Raw genomic sequence first — 6099 nt, 5'->3', positions numbered from 1 at the left:
TTAAGAATCCATTTTCCAACTTCAAGATGGCACAAGAATTCTGACCGGTAAGACAGAGCACTACTTGATGTCTGTTGTGCTACGAACAAAAGAGTTATAAATACATTTTTATGATTCTGTTTAATAACTATATTGTGAGTTAAAAAATTGTTCTTGCAATTCACAGAAACTCTTCTTATCAGGCGTTCGCTCACAATAACAGCCGCTGCAGGAAACAATGGTGGGGTAGTGGGCCTGGGTGGGGGGGATTTTAGAGTGAAGACCATGAGGGAAAATTAAATAAATAATTAATTTTCCCTCTTGGTTGTCCCTCGAAGTACCCCCTCACCCGGCCCCACAGCTCTTACCTGTAGCAGCTGTGGCTGCAAGATAGGTGACAGGCCTTTTTGAGACCCCACTGTAGATGCCACGGAGGAGCACCACAGCATCTTGTTTGTCTTTCTCAAACCCAACCCCCTTTCTCCTTGGGGCCTGCGACCCATACAGTGTTATTTTCTGCCACTGGAGATAGATCCTAGGAAAGAATATTGGTATCTAGCGTCACCCTATTGGAACCACCTGGGATGCAGGGGAATGGTTTGTACACACAGGAAGCAGCAAGCCATGGAAACTTGAAAGAACATCACAACAAAGCAAGTAAACTCTCTGGCAGATACAGGAAGCCAGAAAAACCTGCAAAGGCAAAGCTGGGAAGACTATCATAGGTAACGAAAGACAACAACAAAGGTGGGTGGAGCACTTTGTAGAACTGATGAAGCAGCCCATGTCACAGTCCCCACCAGACATACAGCCAGCTGACAAGGACTTGCCAATCAACTGCAGCAGGTTAACCAAAGAAGAAATATGGCAACCATCAAACATATGAGAACTGGGACCTGACAACATTCCTACAGAGGCATTGAAGACAGACATTGGAACATCAGTAGACATGCTCTATCCCATGTTCAGAAGGATCTGGGAAGATGGAAAGGTGCCATCTGACTGGAAGGAGGGATGTCTCATTAAGATCCCCAAGAAAGGTGTCCTGAGTAACAGCGCAAACTACAAAGGGATAACTCTTCTACCAACCCCAGGCAAAATGTTCGACAGAGTCACCCTAAACAGAATGAACAAACAATTTGACGTTCATTTGCGAGACCAGCAAGCTGGCTTCAGCAAAGATAGATTATGCACAGGACAGATTGCAACACTGCCCATCATCATTGACCAGTCAATGGAGTGGAACTACCCCCTCTATGCCAATTTAATCAGCTATGAGGAGGTATTCAACAGTGTGGACAGAGAGACCTTTTGGAAACTCCTCTGCAACTATGGTGTGCCCGATAGGCTTGGAAGAATCATCAGGAACTCTTACAAAGGATTGACCTTCAACTCATGGAAGCCTTCCACTTGAGGACTAGAGTCTCCCAGGTTAGTTGCTGTCACAATAACTCTTACTGCTGGCCGTAGACTAATTGATTAAGACATCCACAGCAAGGAGAAGAAATGGGATCCAGTTGACACCTTGGACGCACCATTACGACCTGGAATTTACAGATGAACTGGCCCTACCCTCCCATACTCATCTGCAGATGCAAGAGAAGACCAACGATGTGGCAGAGACGTCAGCACAACTTTGCCTCATCATCATCCACAGGGGAAAACCCAGGATCCTGAAGGCTATCAAGGCCAGCACAACTGCAGTCACGCTTGCAAGTGATGCACTGGAAGAGGCTGAGGCCTGCCTGGGCACTGTCATAGACAAGCAAGGTGGCACAGACCCGGAAGTCAAGGTAAGAATGTGCAAAGCAAGGGTTGCTTTTATTAAGCTAAAAAAAATCTGGAACTTCAAGGACCTAATGCTGCAAACCAAGAACAGGCTTTTTAGCACCAACGTAAAATCGGTTCTTCTGTATGAAGCAGAAACCTGTACGATAATAGTGACCACCACCACCAAAGTTGAGGCATTCAACAACACCAGACTGAGGAAAATCCTCCAAATCCCCAGGCCAAACACCATCAGTAAAAATCACCTACTACAGCAGACTTTCCAACTCCCTGCTCATGAAAAAATCATGGAAAGATGATGGTGCTGGATAGATCACCTCCTCTGCATGCCCGCATCAAACACTACCAAGTCAGCCATGACCTGGAACCCTTAAGGAAAAGGAAAAGATGAAGGCCAAGAAACACCTGATGCCAAGGCCTTGACACTGGCTGCAAGGAGATTGTTTACACCTGGAGTCAGATTGAAAGAAAGCAAAGAGTCCTGGTTGATGGCATATATACCAGGAGGGGTAGTAGGAATTAGTACATAAGTAAGTTACTAAAGTGTGCAACAAGAAGAGGCAAGTTATGCAGCTTAATGCAACACAGAATGTAACAGTAGTATTTTGTTGCTGTCATTTTAACAACTGGTAAGGCTGTGTGGGGAAGGTGCCACCTCATTGATACCAGTCAATACAACAATCATTGACTGAAAGATAACCAATCAACATTTTGAATCAAAAGGTTGCTGGATGAAACTATGAGTGGAATTTTGTATTTAGTAACTTTTCATCTGTTTAAGTTAGTCACATTTTGTGGTGAAATATGCAAATTAAGTAGCCGATTTGGTTTATGTGGCAAATGTCAACAACCCATGATTATGTGGGAAACACCTCTGCCACAGAAGTGCTGAATTCCAGTGGGCTTGACTCGATGTTTTTGCTCTTAAGGTTCATTCCTACAGTTCTGTCTTTCTAAAAATAGATCATGATTTGGCCAGCCAATAAATCTGCAGGGTGTCTGAGCAGCTTTCCACCCTTCTGCTTAACTATCAAAATGTTTCACTATATTACTCAGTTTATATTCGGGATGTTAAAGATAGAATGCAGTGTAATGTAAATTACATGTATAGACTTAAAAACTTAAATTGAATATGTTAGTATAGGCTTGATTTTTAATACATTCAACACTAATTCAAAAACGGATTCCAAAACTCCCCCTGATTATTTCTAAATCATTACATCTATGTCTTATTGCAATATAACCGTCATCATTTTTGGATTCTTTTCTTTGGTTCCTTCTAAGTCCTTGATGGTCTCATAGAGTTCGCTATGCATTTCTTCAACCTTTAAATCAATTATTTTTCTTTTTTTTCCCCTCTTGTTGATGACAGCTTCTTGATCTCATATTTTACCTGACCATTTGATGAAATACCTACGCAGATTTTTAGAAAGAAATGCACATAAGCAATACCAATTAGTATGACCAAAAGAGGGGTCAAAGGCTTTTGTAGTATTCCTCTTCCTACGCTCACTATTAATTCACCTATTTTACCCAATCCCTTCCCAAAGACCCAAATATAGAGCCTCTTCCTTTCCACACACCTGTCTCTTCCAACTTCGTAAATTTGCAAGTAATATTTGTAATGTTTGCTTCATAACTGTTAAGCTGGTTTTCTGTTTTATGAATATATTCATTGCATTCTCTAGGGCGGATTACCTTCCAGACTCCGCTTTCTTTCGCGAGAAGTATATCTATTGCAAGCCTATTATGCATTCTCATAGCAAGCAATTCTTTGTTAATTACTGTTAATGCACCTGCAGTATTGTTGGCAAACTTGTCTACTAAGGGTGATAAATGTCTAATCTTCACATCATTTAATGCAACTACTACTGAGGGTATTAGTGCTCCAAAGATGCCTCTAAGAATCTGTTTTTAAGTTGTACCAGCTTTGTTTTATATAGTGATCAAGCTTCAGATCTACCTCACTCTTATGGTACATCCAGGAGAAGACAAATGTTGCATAACAACTACCTACCCACTTGTGCAACAGCTGAAAATAAGCTGCTTTTCCACACTCTTAGCATATGCCTTTAATACTTACCTCTATTTTAATAATTGTTCTCCTTCTAACTAAGCAAATATGCTCACATTCGCTCCATCCCAGTAATTCTCTTCCTGCCTTCTTATCTAGCAAATGTTTTCCTTCTTGGCAACATCAACACTTTACCTTGGGGGCAGAGCTTCTAGATTTTAAGAACCCTTCCCCTTGCTAGGTTCTAGTTTAACTGTCTTACTTTCCTTCTCCTCTGCTTGCATTATTCTTTCAATTCATTTGTCTACAGAGCTCCTCTCGTCCTTACTGATCTTGCAGGTTAACTCTTGCATGATTTTGTTAGTAATGCTCGCGTTAATCACAGGAATAAAAAATGTCATTATGTACTCACGCGGATCCCTTTGTTTAAGTCCCTTAGAGAAACAATATGCATGTTTAGTAGACCACAAATACACATTTGCATATATCACATTTAGTACATCTTCTAAAGACTTTTCACAATCAGTATAAAACTATTTAATAGAGTGCTACTGATAGAATAGTTTAAAAAGATACTACATGAGAAAGAAAAGGATGCAGGTAAATGGAAACATGCAGCTCCCTCAACTGCAGAAGCACAAAACAGTTCTCTACCTGCATGATTTTGTCATGTTCAGATAACATCTGAAAATAAACATTATAGCTATAAATACTTTCAGAATGAGGGGTATGTGAAATTCTACATCCATGTATTTTCTTGCTAACAACAGGTTTATCAGTTTGATTTGTTGGCATATGGGAACATTTTCCACCAGCAGATAGACGTCATCCCAACCATAGAAATGGAAATGGCATTTACTATAACTACATGCACGATTTAGCATCATTGCTGCACCATGTTAACTGAAATCAGATCAAGAAAATAATATTGCTATTGTTGAATAAAGAGATTAGTTATTCTACAACTACTCTATCATCACTACTCTATTCTTAATTCTACAGTGATTTTTATTGTATGTTGACTGGAGGTCTAAGGCTCTGACTGTTACCCTGACTATCTGCTTGTCATTTTTGGTTTTGCCAAGAGAGGGCAAAAATTGAATCCTTTTATTTTGTCTTGGACTCACCTAGGTTCATCAATGTCAATCAGAAATTTGTCAGATTCAATGTCAGTTCTGACAAAGTGCATCCAATAAAAACCTGAATATGTGTGATTTACCTTCCTCTCTCTTCTGGATTATTTAGTGACCATTGAGTCTAGCACCCCTCACCAGTATCTTGTCATTTGGGCAGTACGTGGTCCTCTAACTCACCTGCCTCTTTTATCGTCTGAGGTATTTTAGTACCTGTCAAAAGTCTCTTTTGTCTCGTCATTGTCTTTGGCCAAGCTTTTTCTGTCAGTGACTGATTCTGAGATGTACTTGTGATTTCCAGCTCAGATGAAGCTGGTGGATTTTCAGAGGCAGAACTTCCTCTTTCAGCATCACTCTCTGGTTCAGGTGCAACTGATACAGGTTGATTTGATTGAGTTTTCTACAAGTTCTCGCTGTGTTGGCAAAGGCGCATCCTTAGTCCAAAGTTTGGTGTCTCGGTTGTGACTGGAATTGTGATACAGTCCTTCCTCTCTCGCCACTGTTGAGGTTCTGACGCTTTTTCAGACTGGTCTTCTTCTCCCTCTTCCAATGCCTCAGAAATATCGAACTTGGGCGGACCCCAGGAATTAGTGTATGTGACCAGGATCAACTGATATGGGCCTCTCCAAAAGACTTCCAGTCACAGCTTGCAAACATGCTTCTTAACGTTAACCCAGTCTGTAGGGTTCAGGTTATGAAGTGGAGACTCTTGTCCAACTGGAGGAGCAGCATTGACCTGACGACTGATAAAGTGTACCACATCCGCCAATTATCACAGTATTTGAGAACTTGTTCATCTGTGATATTCACAAGAGCAGCAGCTAGAATAGAAGGATTTTGCATCGGTGACTCCATCAACACTTCATGAGGAGACATTCCTATTCACTTGCGCAGTGTGCTTGGTTGCTGAGGCAAAGAGCAGACAAGCTTTGGGTCCAAACATTTGTAAAGAATTGGATGTACAAAAGGAGTTAAAAAGTCAAAAAAACAACACCAGAACAATCTGTGTATAATATATAAGCAGAGAGCATATTTTTATTAACAAAATGACACCAAAATAACATAAATCAAATAAGATGACCTGGAATATAGCTCAAAAAGCATTAAGCACCAACTACGTTCATCTGGTTGTACTTGACTGCAGCTCAGGTACGATTTCAGGCCGACTGCAATGGACTGTGGGTT

The 6099-nt window shown here is 40.8% G+C and overlaps 1 pseudogene; it reads left to right on the top strand.

The window, feature by feature from the left end:
- The first annotated feature begins 928 nt into the window (after positions 1-928).
- Positions 929-2066, top strand: LOC147706944 (uncharacterized; annotated as a pseudogene).
- The last annotated feature ends 4033 nt before the right edge of the window (positions 2067-6099 follow it).

This window comes from Lissotriton vulgaris, chromosome 6 (assembly GCF_964263255.1).
Source record: "Lissotriton vulgaris chromosome 6, aLisVul1.2, whole genome shotgun sequence".
Taxonomy (NCBI): domain Eukaryota; kingdom Metazoa; phylum Chordata; class Amphibia; order Caudata; family Salamandridae; genus Lissotriton; species Lissotriton vulgaris.
Note: the sequence above shows the minus strand (reverse complement) of the source record. Positions and strands in the feature narration are given on the sequence as shown.